Source organism: Bos grunniens, chromosome 18, assembly GCF_055505025.1.
Source record: "Bos grunniens cultivar Pamir isolate PY7600 chromosome 18, Bosgru_T2T1.0, whole genome shotgun sequence".
NCBI classification, from domain to species: Eukaryota; Metazoa; Chordata; class Mammalia; order Artiodactyla; family Bovidae; genus Bos; species Bos grunniens.
Genome location: NC_141182.1, coordinates 17,954,828 through 17,971,293, shown reverse-complemented (window position 1 = coordinate 17,971,293; position 16,466 = coordinate 17,954,828). Strand labels below are relative to the sequence as shown.

General features: G+C 49.5%; 1 long non-coding RNA gene across 1 annotated transcript; it reads right to left on the bottom strand.

Moving 5' to 3' along the window:
* Positions 1 to 3,462: 3,462 nt before the first annotated feature.
* On the bottom strand, positions 3,463 to 14,784 carry LOC147353175 (uncharacterized). Its single transcript, XR_015144995.1, has 4 exons — positions 14,460 to 14,784; positions 13,848 to 13,943; positions 12,920 to 13,032; positions 3,463 to 6,278 (listed from the first exon to the last, which is right to left on the bottom strand). It is a non-coding gene; the product is annotated as an uncharacterized LOC147353175 (long non-coding RNA).
* Positions 14,785 to 16,466: the final 1,682 nt, after the last annotated feature.

Genomic DNA, 16,466 nt, shown 5'->3' with positions numbered 1-16,466 from the left:
GCCCCAGTGTAGACATCCCAAGGAGTCTGAAGAGCAGATTCCCAGTTGTCTCTCCTGCTTAAAGCTCCCAGGAGAAAGAGGCAAAGGGAACCTGGGTGGGCGGGTGAAGATGGAGACGTCACTGCGATGGATGGGGTGGGGGTGGGGCTGGAGAGGCGGGGAGGGGGCGCTGTCAGGCTCTTGGAACCAGTGAGGTGGGATGTCGGGGAGGGGGTCGGTCACAGGGGTCGGGCAGAGTCCTGGGCTAGCTCAGGGAAGGGGGGAATGGACACCCCTGTCCATTTCAGGGCAGTGTGGTACAATGGTTCAGGAATGACTGTGTCATTTACTGCCTGTGTGACTGGACGTGGTTTTCAACCTTTCTGCCTCAGTTTCCTTATCTGTAAAATCTGGGGTTAATAACCATACCTGCTTCCCAGAGTTGCGGCAAGGATTAATTCGTGTGAAAGATTTCTAACACAATAAGCACATGGAAAATATTAACAGGCGCTATTAGTAGCAGAGGGCCACTTCCTCACGGTGAGGAAACGAAGGCCATGAAAGTGAAGTGGCTTTGGCTCCAATGTACCAGGCGACCCCTCCCCCACCTCCCCTAGGAGAAGCCTGGGGACTTTGAAAGCCAGGAGGCTTGGGGCTGGGAGGGCTGGGGTGGGACTTCCCTGGTATCCAGTGGTTAAGATTCTGTGCTGCCAATGCAGGGGCCCCCAGTTAGATCCCTGGTCAGGGAACTAGACCCCACATGGCAGCAACTAAAAAGATCCAGCATGCTGCAACTAAGACCTGGCACAGTCAAAAAACAGAGAAAGGCAGGCTGCGGTCTCAGGAAGTGGAACTCGGGGAGCGCCTCCAGAAGCTGCATTTCCCCGAGTGCCCTGGGCTGCTGCTCCCTAGGCTGCACCTTACCACCTCTGTCATGCTTCTGGGCCCAGTTCCCCAGCTCCCAATTCTGACCCTGCCCATCAGGGTGACCCCACAGGACTGCAAGTAGCTGTGACTTGGACATCCTGAATGTTGGCCCCCAGACTCCCTCTGACTCAACAGGAAAGAAGCTCATACTTTCCCCACCTGGCTTACAGGGCCCGGAATCTGCTCCAGCCTCTACTTCTGCTTCTGTCTCTCATTACCTCCCTGCTGCCTGCAGACCCCGAAGCTGCCACTTTCTTGGCTGACTCTCTTCCTGCTAAGGAATGCTTTGTCTACCGTCTTCCCACTTCGCTTCTGGAAATCTGAATCCTCGCCTTAAATGACAGCATTGTCTGCAGAGATACACTGCTGTCTCTCTCTCTCTCTCTTCTCTGTCTCTGTCTCTCTCTTGCGTGGTGTGCTGCTTTGGAAAGAGGTCCTATGATGGGAAGGGGCTGGGGGAGCCCATGGAGCTGACCAAGGTCTAGGAGGCTGGAGCCAGGAGGAGAGTGAGGTGAGATCCAGCATAGGAGGAAGAGCAGCAATGGGCCCATGGTAGCGCCATCGTCCCTCACTGGAGTGAGGTGGGAGACTCACCTGCCTTGGGGCCAGCTGTGCTGTAGCTTGGCTGGACATCACATGGCCTGTGAAAGTCCAAGCGGGGAAGCTGGGTCCTCAGAAACTGACCATGCATCCAGGCTGTGTGTGAAAGTGATAGGGAGCAATCTGATTGGTTGAGCTGGCGTCAGTGATCACCTGTCTGCTACTAGAGATGCTTGACTAAGCACTCCAAGTGTGTCCTGGGGGAGAGATGGTCTCCAAAAGTAATAGTGGGGTGCTTGTATCACAAGTGGGAAAAACCAACAGATGTGTCCCCTCCACTGCACCGGGTCTAGTGTCTAGGGGGCGGCACTCAGCTGGAACCCCTGAACAATGCCCTCCCTCCACCCCAACATCTGTCCTGCCCTCCCCTATGGGGCCAGGCCACCACTGGGAACCAGCAGGTAAGTGTTCCTTCTTGTTGCCCCCAGATCTGTTGCCCAAAGCCCAAGCATCTGGGATGTTCTCCAAATTCTGAGGGCTATTTAAAGTGGGTTGATGCACTGTCTCTGGCTGCTATGTGACTGTGGGAGAGATCTCTGCCTTCTCTGAACCGTTTTGTTCTCGCTGGGAGTAAGAGACATAATGGATGAGAAAGCTCTTTGGAAACTATGAAGTGTTGGCCCACATAACTCATGAGTGCTTTTATCTCTGCTCATGGCTTAGGAAGGAGCTGCCTGTTTCCGCTCTTTGAAGTCGGTCCTGCTCCCCTCCCATTCTGCATCTGTCCTTCCAGTGCCCTCTGCCCTCTCCCCATCCCCAGCCTGGGGTTGGGACCTGTGTTCCTGCTGAGAGTGCTGCCGTGGGAGCCTGTCCCATGGCCCCGTCACTGCCTAGCCCACAGGAGACACAGCTGTACAGTCAGCAGACTGGGGCAGGTGCAGGGTGTCTGGGAGGCTGAGGGCCAAGGCGGTGCCAGGGTGGGGTTGAGGGGTCTGGGGAATGACAGTGTGTGATGATGGTATGAAGGGCATGAGCCCTTCCCCACAGCCTTGGAATAAGGGACATTCAGGTCACATTCCCTACAGTAACGTCAGAGGGACTTAATTTCTCAGCCAGAATTCCTGGATAAAAACATCTGGGGCTTGGGGGTCATCATTGATTTTGGGGAACTCTTGGTTATTCATAGGACTGGTCATCCATCAGATAATTCAGTAAGTAAGTCTTAGCTCCAGCTGCTATAACAGAAATATCACAGACCGAGTGGCTTGAAGAACAGAGATTTATTTCTCAGGGATCTGGAAGCTGGGAATTCTGGGATCAGGGTGTCAGCATGGTGGGGCTCTGATGAGACCCTCTTCCTGGTTTGCAGATGGCTGTCTTCTTGCTATGTCTTCACGTGGCCGGGAGCAGAGGGAGGAGGAACACAAGCGTCTCTTGTGCTCTTCAGACGAGGACACGAATCCCATCATGATCTAATTCCCTCTCTAAGGGCCCTACCTCCTAATACGATCACACTGAGGGTTAGGATTTCAACCTACAAGTTGAAGGAAAGTCCATTTTCAAGTCCATTTCAGCATGGACTTGGTGGGGTGGGGGACACAAGCATTCAGTCCATATCTCTTACAAGTTTACAAAATTCATTCATGTCTATTTTCTCATTGAGCTTTATCTGCATTTCACAGAGGGGAAGCCTAAAGCCAGAGGGGCCAAGAGACTAGCCCAAGTTCTCACAGCAGTGGCTTAAGCTTGCTAGAAGTTCCTCTCACTTAAAGAAAGTATGTGGTGAATGGTCCAGAATGACTCTTGGACCCAGCTGGACTACAGCCCAACTGGACCCCACGCAGGCTGTGAAAGATCAAATGAAGAGGGAGGGAAGTCATAGGTTGGGTTTCCAAAAATAGACTCTGCACCCAAGACTCCCAAGAAAGTAATTTATTAGGAAATGTTTCAGAAATGACCAGGAGGGGCTGGAAGTGATCTACACAGAGAGAGGCCTTGCCTCTGTGGAGGGGGAGGCTGGGTGAGCTCACATGGTCTGTGTCTTGCTGGGACCTGAACCTCTCACAGAAGTGCGCAGGTGGGTGGGCCAGGGCTGCTCTGGCCTTCCCTATGTCAGGGGCCTAGCTGCCTTCTATCCTGTGCGTCTCCATCCTCCAACATAGCAACACAGGCTCCAGCCATCAAGCCCATCTTTCCAGCCAACATAAAGGAGGAAAGGAGAAGAAAAGGGGTGCGTCAAGGCCTGTGGGTACCCCCAGCTAGAAAGGAAAGCTCAGAAATGAAGGTTTTATTCCAGGCAACATGTGCCAGCTACATTTGGGTTCTGTTACTGAAGAAGGAGAGGGGATGGACGTTGGAAGGAAAGTAGCACCCACTGTTGCAGCTAGAGAATGTGAAAAGGAGCCTGACCGAAGTCCTCGAGATTTCCCTACAAAGGAGCAGAGAGTTGCAGCTGTTGGGAGAAGGGTCTTCTCAAGAGGAGGGGTGGGTTGGGGCTGAGCAACAGCATCTCTGGGTCCCCTGAGGCCTTTATTTGTGGGATAAGACTCCACCCAAGGAACAACTGACTCCAGAAGGACAGTGGTGTTGACAGAGCTCCCTGGAAGCGTCTTGGGGGTGGGCAGGCACGGGAAACTGTATTGGCCTGTATCCTTAGCTGGGAGCTGGGCCCTTGGCTTTCAAGTTCCTGGCTTGCTTGGAATTTTCTCACTAACCTTCGGAAGGCCTCTAACATCCCTCAGGCTCTTTCTACCATGTGTAAGATAGGGACAATGTGAGGAATTCAGGGTCGGACAAGGCAGGAGGTACTTAATTCAGGCATAACATTTAAAAGGGTGTCAAAAAAAAAAAAAAACTCAACAATTATATTAATGCAGTATTTTTATTGTAGTAAAATATAAAAAATTTACCATTTTAACTATTTTATGTGTTCAGTTCAGTGGCATTAAGTATAGTCACACTGTTGAGCAAGCATCACCTTCATCCATCTGTAGAATGTTCTCCTCTTCCCCAGATGAAAGCCAGTATCCTCTAAACACTGACCTCCCAGTCCCCGCTCTCCCCAGCCGCAGGGATAACACTACCTTCTGTCTCTCTAAATTTGACTACTCTAAGTACTTCATGTAAGCGGAATCATGCAGCACTTCATTTTTTGTGACTGGCTCATTTCACTTAGCAAAATATCCTGACGATTCTTCCGTGCTGCAGCACGTGTCAGAATCTCCTCCCCTTTTAAAGGCTGAATACAATTCCATTATGGATATGCCACACTCCATATATCCCCTCATCCATCAGTGGACACCTGGGTTGTTTTCTATTCTTTGGCTATTGTGGATAATGCTGCTAAGAACATGGATATACAGATATCTAAGTCCCCACTTTCATTATTTAAAAAAAAAAAAATCAAAATTCATGCAAAAAAAGTCTGCAATGAATAAACTATCAAAAAGTGAAAGACGAGATCAGGAGCAGCACAGTGCTGAGCTGCAGGAGAGCCAGAGGCAAAGGGAAGGATGGCTGACACTCACTCTGTATGATCCTGCTCGTGGCGCCCCCTAAAATCTTGTGCCCCAGGTGAGTTCCTCACTCTCTTCACTTTCATCCTGGACTGATGGGGACGAAAGGAGCCTGGCTGAGCACACTGGGCCAGGAGACTCCCTTACCTCCCACCCCTGCCTCCCACGGCTGATTTAGGAACCAGAGTGATGGAGCAGCCTTTAAGCTAGAAAGCTGAAGCTGGGGTTTCCTCTCCCCTTGGATAGATTCATCTTAATTAGCCACCTCAGATACAGTTCCTTCCCAGGCTGAGGGGGCTGAATTATGGAGACAGTCGCTTCATCTTCCTTTCCTCTGAGTTGTTTTGCCAAGTGACAAACCAAGAGATGCATGTCCCCTGCTCCAGGTTGGCTGGTGGAGCTGGGTGGGAGGCCACTTAACGAGGCAGGAGTCGGGGCTCCCCATCCGTCACCTGCAGCCCGGGCGGGCACTGCTTGGCGCTGTGTGCAGGGAGTGAGCATGGGCACCACCCAGACACCATGTGCAGTGTGCACACGGGGGGCTCCACCAGGAGGAAGAGACGCTCCCTTCCTCAGTCAGAGCCTCCCCACCTCCCCCACCCCAAATACAAGAACTCATGAAATCCCCGTAAGTGAGTGTCTTCCCTTAGTCATTCAAGGAACATTTAGAGAGCACCTACTGTGTGCCGGGCAGTGAGTGAGTAGGTGGGCATGAGGGTTGGTAAAGAGATGGGTCAGTTGTGGCCCTGACTCAGGAGCTTAGAACAAACTGTTTGCTCGTGTATCAGGGATTACGGTGTGTTGGGTTACTGGGTGTGAGGGCGGGCAAACGAAGGGGTGGTGAGATGCCAGCCGACTCTCATCCTGGGGAGTGTGTGCCGTGTGTGTGCTGGGGGGAGGGTGGGAAGACGCTGCCCTGGATGAGACAGACCCTCTCTGAGGCCCGGACCTTGCCTGCTAAGCCGAGACTGACCAGCAGAGGGCGAAAGTGCTGTGGGAAAGTCAGGGACTGCGGGGAGGGAGCGAGCAGAGAGACAGAGACAGACACAGAAAAACAGAGAGACGTCTGTAGAGGCAGAGAGAGTATGTTAGTCTCTTTCGGCTGCCATAACGAAACACTGGGTGGCTTGACAAAGAAATTTTCCACAGTGCTGGAGGCTGGCAAGTCCAAGGTCAAGGTGCCAGCAAGGTAGGTTTCCTTCTGACGCCTCTTATCTTGGTTTGCAGGCTGCTGCCGTCTGACTGTGTGCTCACAAGGCCTTCCTTAGTGTATGCACGCGGTGGTGTGAGGCGGGGCAGAGAGAGAGGTGGCTTTTCCTGTAAGGCAACCAGTCCTATGAGATTAGGGCCCCACCCTTATGACCTCATTTAACCTAATTACCTCCTAGAGACCCTCTCTGCAAATAGTCACACTGGGGCTTAGGGTTTTAGCCTAGGAATTCTAGGGGGCACAATTCCATCCATTGCAGAGAGAGACAAGGAGAGAAGGAAAGAAGGGGAGGGGGAGAGAGAAAGACAGAGATGGGGGTGGGGTAGGGGTGGGGAGGAGGGAAGAGCCCAGGGCACTGGGTGGGATCAGAACTCCTGGTTCTGGCCCAGCTTTACCCCTAACTTTGCTGTGACCCCAAGCAGACACTTCTGTCCTTCGGAGCAGCCACATTTTCGCTTGCAAAGGAGGTAGATGTGTGTCCTACCCCATACCTACCGAAGTAGCTACAAGCTCAGAGAAAGCAACTCTTAAGGGTTCTCCCCGCTTGCCCACTATTTTCCCAATCAGTGACAAAGCAGCCCTATGAGATGGGCATTAACATTACCTCCACCTTTCAGATGAGGTCAGGCAAGTTGGGTGACTGCCCAAGGTCACACCCAGGTCTTCTGACCCTGGGGTCTAGTCAGTCGGGTGAGCGCTCTGAGAGGGCAGGAGATACAACACAGATGTGAAGGAAACTTGGAACTCCTTGGCACGGCTAAGGTGGACTTGTCGGTCTCCCACTGGGGGTCTCTGCCGGGGCTTCCAGAAAACTCTGGAGAAAGGGCAAGTTTGGTGGAGGACGCTTGCAGGGAACACAGGCTTCCTAGTTAATGTTTGGGGAGCTGGTCCAGAGACTTATGAACCCAGAAGAACACTCCCTGGACATAAGGATACCAAATAAAGCTGTCCAGACAGAGGCCCCCGTCCTGCCTCGTTCGCTGGATGGTGAAGCCCACCCAGCTCTTGGCTTCCACTGCGTGGCATGTGGAGGGCTGTGTGCAAAGGAGAATCTTCTCCTTTTTGCTCAGAGACACACGAGGGACGCCTAAATCTAATAAGTTAATCTAGACTCCTAGAAACAAGATTAAATTTTCAAATAAAGGCCGGCTCTGACAGCTAAGGCATAAATCTTTTATTTAAAATAGAGACTAAACCCATTCAAATGCAATCAGCGATGACAGATGCAGATAGAAACAAGCTCCGATAGAACAGACACGGTGCGGATTTGTTCGCTCTCCGTGACACATCACGAAGGGTGACCTTAAGTGCAGCCTGAGTGTCAGCCAACTGCGGGGGACTCTGCATCCATTTCCATGCGGTGTGTTGGCCCAGGACTGTGCCAGTGGAGTTGCCGGGGGAGGTGGGAGGGAGCCAGTCTCAGAGGTCATGGTCCCATTGCTACCCCCTCAACTGCCACAAGAGGGCAGGGAAAAGGGACAGCAGGGTTTAGAGGTAGAACCCGCCTGCCATGGGTCGGGAAGATCCCCTGGAGGAGGGCATGGCAACCCACTCCAGTATTCTTGCCTGGAGAATCCCCTGGACAGAGGAGCCTGGTGGGCTACAGTCCATAGAGTCACAAAGAGCTGGACATGACTGAAGCAACTTAGCATGCACACATGGGCAGCAGCCAAGGAGCCTGAATGGGAGAAAATGGGGAGCTGTCAAGAGCAAGGGGGAGAAGGTTAAGGCAAGAGGAGAAGGTAGGTAAAGATCATTGGGACATTTCCTGCAGCTGTGGGAGGACAGTCAAAGGAAGCCCTGCAGGTTTCAAACAGACTTCCACCTTGGTTACCTATGGGTGAGCATTCCTGAGTGCCAAACACTATGCATTCCCTACACGAGCTCATCCGATCCTCGCATCAAACACCTTTACAGGTCATAGACTGAGCTCAGCGGGGTTAAATCCATGCCTGAATTGCACAGCCAGTTAGTGATAGCCAGGAGCCCTCCCCAGGCGTGCCGACTCCCATCCCTTGCTCTTCTTGACACTACATGGCTCACAGGCATCCAGAGATGCCAGGGATCTCTCAAACATGCTGGCATCTTTTTTGTTCTGACTCAGGAAAAGAACAGAGAATGACTTCTTCTAAATACCACCCTCTCTTTGAAGCTTTTGGATGCTTGCTGCCAGTTCTCTTCATAGCAGCAGAAACTCAAAGCCACGCCACAAACACACGTCCCTGGGGACCAGGGAGGTCCCCAAATGGATAACCCCTGAGTTCATGTTTAGGGGCATGTTTTTACAGGATGCTGCAAAAAAAAAAAAAAAAAAAAATCCTCATTCAAGATCGTGCTTGTGTTATATAAGTTTGGGAAACACTGCCTACCATAACGGCTTCTGAGGAGTCACAAAACATTGGAATTTTAGTCTCTTGAGAAGTCCTGCAGAAAAGAAGCCTGTTTAGTCTCATTTAACCTAGCATTTCCCCAACTGATTTGAATATGAAATGTTTGTGTTTCTCTCACTAGACACAAGATCACAATAATCTATCTTCCAAGGAACCTGTTTTGGGAAACACTGATCAAAGAGTGTTTCAAGTTGGCCCATGCCAACAGCTTGGAGAAGCTCCCTGCATCTCCAACAAGTGTATTATGGGACATGAGACTTCACCATTAAATACCTGAAGCAGACGCCCAGAGAAGCCACAGTTGAGAATGGTGGTTCTCAGTCTTTTTAGGATTAGTCTCTCTGGGTAACCTGATGGAAATTCTCAATTTTTTCTTCCCCAGGTGGAGAGATGCATACATGTATATCATGTACATACACTTGAGTGTTGATTTCAGTTTTAGGGGTTCATGGGTTCTCTGTTGCCCAGAGGCCTCAGGTCATGAGCCTGTTTTAAGTTACCACCAACTAAAGTCCTTGGTGCCATTGGCATCCAAACACTTGGTCCTGGGAAGAGGGTCAGGCCTTTTGAGGCAGGGCTGCTGAGAGTGTCTGGGTGAAAGGACCAAGCATACTCCTGTCCTTCTGAAAAAGGAAGGCTAGAGGGTGGTCCCCGTTCCATGTGTTCAATGTATAGAGACCTCAACAGGATCTGGGGCGGGTGCAGAATGCACCAGGCAGCTTGGTGAGCAGAGACCCTCTCTGGTTCTGAGGACCTTCCCAAAGACCTGTGGGGAGCCTGAAGCTCAGGGCTCTGACATCTCTTAGAGCCCCCCTAGCCTAGTCATGAGAGTCTCTGTTGCTGCTGCTTGCCCAGCACCCATCCCCCATGTCCCTTCTGGGTATAGAACCCTGGTTGTCCTTGGGAAACCACCCTGTGTGTGGTATGGATTGGTCAGGTCGGGCTCATGACCCAGGCTCATGACCCATGCTCATGCTGGACAGTCAGAGGATTACCATCTTTCAGGTCACATGACTTGTTTAGGGACAGACATGGGACCCAAGCCAGAACAATTAGTGCCAAAGGGATAAACGATAGAACTTTTCCTGAGAAAGAGCAGTTCTCTTGGAGATGTAGATAAAAAAAACAGTATGCCCAGAGCTTCTGGTAGCCATCTTGACCCATGAGGGGAGATTGCCTGAAAATGAATCTTCTACTGAGAAGATCAGTTGAGAGACGGAGGGCTGGGGTGTCCCAGTGAGGCTGTTTGAGACTACATCCAGTTATGACTCAGAGTAGTCCTACCCCTGCAAGGTTACATGGACCAACGCATTTCCTTTCTTGCTTAAGAGCATGTGTGTTGGATTCCTGACATTGGTAACAGAAAGAGTCCTGACACACCCTCTGTGGTTAAAAACACATTCCCAGGTCCACATCAGGTAGTTGAATTAGAATCTCCAGAAGTATAGATTGATTATCTATCTATCTATATGTAGATATACATATCTTCCTAGGTAATCTAATGATCTAACAGCTCTCAGTTCAGTTCAGTTGCTTAGTCACGTCCGACTCTTGGCGACCCCATGGACTGCAGCACACCAAGCTTCCCTGCCAATCACCAAGTCCTGGAGCTTGCTCAAACTCATGTCCATCAAGTCGATGATACCATCCAACCATCTCATCCTCTGTCGTCCCCTTCTCCTCCTGCCTTCAATCTTTCCCAATATCAGGGTCTTTTCCAAAGAGTCACTTCTTCGCATCAGGTGGCCAAAGTACCATCAGTTCTTCCAGTGAATATTCAGGACTGATTTCCTTTAGGGTTGACTGGTCTGATCTAAAAGCTCTAGTTGTGATCATTTCTCCTGCCTTTATACCATTGAGGGTACAAGATGCCCAGCAGGGGATTCCAAGATTACCCACATGTGGAATTTATCCAGCACGAGCCCTGGAGTCAAGATGTTTTACATGGTTGGTTCTTGGTTTATTCCTATTTTCAAGCTCTCAAATAGCGTTAAGAATCACGTGATTTGGACAGCTTCTCAACTTAGCACAGAAATGAGAAACTGCTCTGTGTTAATCTCCTCATCTTCCTGTACTCACAGCTGGACCACACCCCCTATAACCTCTTGTAGATGGGCGAGGCCATGAGCTTGGTTCCAATGAATAGAATGTGAGCGGAAGTGATGTGTACCACTTCCAGATTCAGCTTATGAAAATCTCCCTAGGTATTCTTCATGGTTTTTCCTTTTGGCTTGATGCAGATAAACATGGGAACTTTAGAAGCTGTGTTGTAAGGTGGCAGAATCACAAGGAGGAAGGACCCTGGGTACCAGAATCGCTCTGGGAAGTGAGCTTCATGGCTACCAGGAATTCCTGTTTGGGGCTGTACACAAGCTAGGTTGTGTTAAGTCACTGGGAATTTGGGGTTGATCTGTTACCGTTATTTAACAATTGGATTTTTTTCCATGTGTGGATCCATCTGTGTTTTATAAAATCTCTGGGTGACAGTCTGGGAATGGCATCTTTTTAATTTTTTTAAATATAAATTTATTTATTTTAATTGGAGGCTAATTACTATACAATATTGTATTGGTTTTGCCATCTTACAGGTGACAATGCTTTTCCTAGCTTAAGTGGTTGGCAGGAGAACAGAAAATGGTTCTAAGAAGAGCAGTTTGATGCAGATGTGAAGAGATTATGATGATGACTCTTTCCTTGGCCCTGGCCCCCTTCCTATAGTTCACACACGTCTGTAGTTAGAGCTCGTCCCTGGGACTCAGCACCCATCTTCTCACCCTCTCTGTCCCCAGTCCTTTCCCGGGGAAGACTCTAGGGGCTCTACCTCTGTCCCTGGTGCTGAATCCAGTGGGGTTTAAAGAGCCTTGCCACCGAATCACCCTGGACTTAAACCTGAGAACTGGGCTTTACTTCTAAACATTTGTTCCCTTGGAAAGTCTTTTAACCTCTCCAAATGTTAATTTCCTTATCTGTAAAATGGAAAACTATGCTTTCCTCATGAGAGTGTTGTGAAGATTAAATAACGTGGAGAAACCACTGGTGCAGTAGGGGTGTCGTTTTATATCCCTTCCCTCCCCACTTAAAAATTATTGAACCATCTCATCTCCTCCCTCCCCTCTCACCAAGAACAGCAGGTGAGCTGAGGACAGTTCACACTTAGGTGAATCCTGACTTCAAGGGTCAGCTCTATCATTCACTGAGTTTGAGTGGATTAAGAGGAGAAAAGTGACCAGATTCTAAAGAGACTGTCTCTCATGATTCTAGCTGCTATAGGCTACAAAGAGTTACAGAATTTTCTAACATTTAATGGAAATAGAAATTTGAGGGAAAGTTTTTTTTTTGTTGTTCCTGTAGTTTCTTCATTTGTAAAGTGGGGTGGCGGGGGGTGGTTGGTGGCAACTTGGTTTTTTCCAACCCCATTGCAAAAGGACACCTTTTAGTATTCTCACCACTCATGGATCCTCTTCTTTGTAAAGATTTTGTCAACTAAACACACTGTGCCTATTAAGGAATAACTAATTCATTTCCCCAATTTTATTAATAAAAGACATTTAGAAGTGATTGTGCAATAAAAACAGTATTAAGCTTCCCCGTTTAATGAGGTGGCTGATGCTTTAGTTAGTCTGTGTGGCCTCATTATCGGCTAATGTGTGGATTCCCTTAGGTTTTCTGAATTTTTGCCAGGAATTCATGGAACCCAATGCTACTTCTGTGAACCTCAGTGCAGGAGTCATTGCTTTCAGTGGGCTCTCAGGATCCTTCAAGCCCTGACCTGATTCTGTTGAGCTCTGATATACCTGGAGCAGGGAGCAGAATGGCCTGGGAGAAGAGGAAGGAGAGGAAGCTGTTGTGGAGAAGCAGCATGTACCTTGGGGATCGGAACTGTAGGGACATCCCCTGGCATTTAGTTTAATGCACATCTGGGATATGGAATGTACAATCCATACTACTTCCTTCACAAAGGATGTAGCAAGTGACACACACACACACACACACACAGAAAGATTGGAAAACTGGTTTATTAATGAAAACATGCTTGCCAAGGAAAACAGTTGCCTCCCTTTCTGTCAACGCTCTCTTGCACACAACATAGGAAGCTGATTTTAAATAAGAAGGATGTTTGGTGGGTATAAAACTAGAGTTAGGGAATTTGTAATTTTAATGGCATTGTCTTCAAACTATGATGGCTGTTGGGATATAACTTCTGGGAGGTTTTGTTCAGGCCCTTTCAGGAATGGAGACCCCTTCTGTCCCAGGTCGTGCTGGAAGCAACCCACCAATGCTTTACCTTTGGGTTCTGCCCTCCACTTGACCTGCTAACAGGGAACCCCTTGAGATACTCAAGTTGCTGCAGTTCTTACCTGCTTGGTGGGCTTCAGTGAAGCTTCTCTTAGTATGGGGAAACATTGGCTCCTTCTTCATGTGGCTGGCCTCCTTTTGTAGTATCAGTGGGTTTCAGCCTCAATGGTGCCACCTCAAGTTAGAATGACAGCCATTCTGTATTTGAACTGATGTCATTCTGACATCAGAGCCCATTCTCTTGACCACAACCCTATCCTGCCTTTCTAAGGCACCTGGCCCTTGAACTCTAGAGCCACAGCTCCTCTTAGCCTGCCCTGTTCAGAAAGCTCAGCCAGGGGGCCAGGGACCCGGTGCAGGAGGAGTCATCCCCCAGGGTGGTCTGATCTTGCCTCTGGCTCTGCAGTCTCAGAACAGCAGAGCATCTGCTCTCCTCCCAAGGTCTCAGGGCTCGGCTGCTCCCCTGGTTTATGAGCTGAGTAGGTGGAGGCCCGGTCTGACCTTTCCAGTCACTTCTCTCTGCTCATCACTGTAGCTGCTACAGAAAAATGAACGTCTTTTATGTTTTTCCAACTGCCGAGAACACAGCAGCTGTTGGCGAGGACTAGATGTGTGATCTTCTGTGAGCCTGGGACCTCACCCTTCCTGCCGCCTGCCACTGCCACAGCCCACATGCTGAGCAGAAGCCTGGTGAGACTTCCCCTGGGTCCAGGACTAAAGCTCCACAAGAAGGAGAGAAGCCCAGAGGGCTACACAAGACCCACAGCAGCCATTTAACTTTTAAATCTGCTGCCAGGAGCCTGGTCTCCTCTCTTGCTCTCAATCCCAGCCATTGCCCTGATCTTCCTGGCCAGTTCACTCTGCCCCCAACCCGGGCTGTTGCCTCCCAGACCAGGCACAACTCTCCTACCTCCAGCGCTCAGCGTCCCCATGTCCTTCCAGGCCACCCTCTCCTTCCCATGGCCTCTGCCGGGGATGAACTGCTCCTACCTGGTTCATTTTATGATGGGTGTTGTGTGTTTCTCTCCTCTACTGTGGCCCCTTAATTTCAGTCTTGGGTTCTGTTTATTTGCAGGCTTTCTTCTCCTAAAAACAAAAACAAAACCAAACCCAACAACAACACCAAGGACTATTGTCTGTATCTTGAGAAATTATAGAACCCTCCTCTTCTTTCTGCACTGCTGGGTACATTTCTTGTTCCTACCCAAATGACCTGCCAAGGTGAGAATGTTAATTTATCTATCTGAGTGGGAATATGCCAATATCACCCTGCAATAAGGGTGCTGGCACTTAGAATAAAACTCGAACTCCTCATGATCAGCCCCCATTCACCCTGACCTCATCTCCCATCTCTCCTCATCGCCAGCTAAGCTCGGGTCACACAACCTGGCCTCTGGTCCTCAGGTATGCCAAGCCTGCTTCTGCTCCGGCCTTTGCACCCACCATTCCTTCTGCCTACAGCACTTGCCCTGCACCCTGGCAGACTGGCTCCTTCCCAGCATGTGGGCTCAGCTCAGCTCAGCCTTCTCCCTCTTGTCCACACTGCCCAGTGTCTCTCTATTGGAATATATTTTCCTGGTACATTCTTCTTGCTGCACTTACCAGTTTCAGAAAGCCTTTCTTTAAAAAGTTAGTTTCACTTTGTTATCTTCATCCTCCACTTGGGCGGGGATCTTGCTCATCTTGTTTTGCTGTATCCTTAATGCCCAAGAGTGCTGGGTTCACAGGAAGCACTTCACTTCTGATGAATGAATAAAGGTAGGGTGATCACACACCAGTATCATCTGCAAATGTCTGTCCTTCCCCTGTTTGGGGAGTTTCTACCCCAGCACCCCCTGTTTTGCCTTTAGCATGGAATATCCCTGGTAGCTCAGTTGGTAAAGAATCTGCCTGCAGTGCAAGAGACCTGTGTTCGATCCCTGGATTGGGAAGATCCCCTGGAGAAAGAAATGACAACCCACTTCAGTATTTTTGCCTGGAAAATCCTATGGACAGAGGAGCCTGGCAGGTTACAGCCCATGGGATTGCAAAGAGTCAGACACAACTTAGCGAATAAGCCACTACATGTGAATGAAGTAAATTAAAGGGCCCCTCACCCACTAGATTACCTTCTAAGGGGACAGACCAAGCTGTGTGTTTCTCTGACTCCCCAGCATCTTGAAGCTGTTCAAAGCGCCTGCTGAACTGAATAGAATCCTTTGAAAGTACTGCGTCCACTTTGGTAATTGAGGAAGAAGGGCCTGTCTGGTCCTTTGAATGTACCTTGCTGGACAAACCAACACCTGGCGTTCTCATTCTCAGTTGTGGGTTCCGGGTCATGGGGGTGCAAAGGCTGCATCTCGCACACTAGACGTGTTGATGGAAATGGGGAGAATCTGCCTAACGTGCAGAGTGTCAGAGGAGCGGCACCGCATCCTTCTGACACTTGAAAATTGCAAATTTGAAAGATTCCTTCTCACTTGTCAGGAGTCCAGGCCTCCCCTGCACAGACGGCTCCCAGGCCTCACTCCCCTAGGTGGGATTTCCCACTGCCCCTGAGCCAGCCCACCGGTATCTTTGAGACCCACTGTTGGCACAGCAACTCAAGCATCCTAGGCACTTGGTTTCAGAATGTTTTATCAGGACTCTTTCAGTTACAAGTGACTTTAAAAAGGAATATATTGGTTCAGGCACAGAAAAGATGTTGAGTAGGGGTTGCTTCAGGCATGGCTGGATCCAGGGGACTCTGTATGATTCTTTTCATGGGGTCTCCCCATGTGGCAGCTGTTAGGGCAAGGTGGCCCCTAGAAGCCTTAACATCCTCCATCTAGTCCAGCTGTCCAAATATTGCTCAATCCATTTCTGCCACCCCCTTTTTCATGTTCCTTAAATCAGCCAGGCATACTCTTGCCTTTGGATATTTGCACTATTCCAAGTGCCCAGAAATCCCTTCCTTCTCTGCTTCACAGCTGTGTATAACATTCCTTTACCTCCCACAAAGTGGCAGTTGCTCAGTTGTGTCCGACTCTGTGTGACCCCATGGACTGTAGCCTGCCAGGCTCCTCTGTCCAGGATTGCCTAGGAATTCTCTAGGCAAGAGTACTGGAGTGGTTAGCCATTCCATTCTCCAGGAGATCTTTCTGACCCAGGGATCGAATCTGGGTCTCCTGCATTGCAGGCAGATTCTTTACCATCTCAGCTACCAGGGAAGCTTTACCTCCCACAAAGCTTTGCTCAGATTTACCTTCTGAGGCTGCACCTGACCACCCAATTTAAAACTGGACTGCCTCTCCCTAGCATTCGCAGTCCTTACCTTGCTCATCCTCTGCCTGCTCCATAGCAATAAGTGCCTTCTCACTTACTCCACATGGTAGTTACTATCTCATTGTCCTCTAGCCCACTGGAATGTCTGTTTCATTTACCCAAATTTTTTCATCAGGGACAATATTTTTTTCACCAAGGACCTAGTAGAGTCATATCATATAGTAGTTGCTCAATTTGTTGGGTGAATGAATGAAGCAGAAAGAAATCAATTCAACATCTACACATTGGAAATAAAGCAAATTAAAAACTCAGCTCTTTGGGAACCTCACTTTATGGTTGGCGGAGGCAGAGAATAAGTGAGATTTT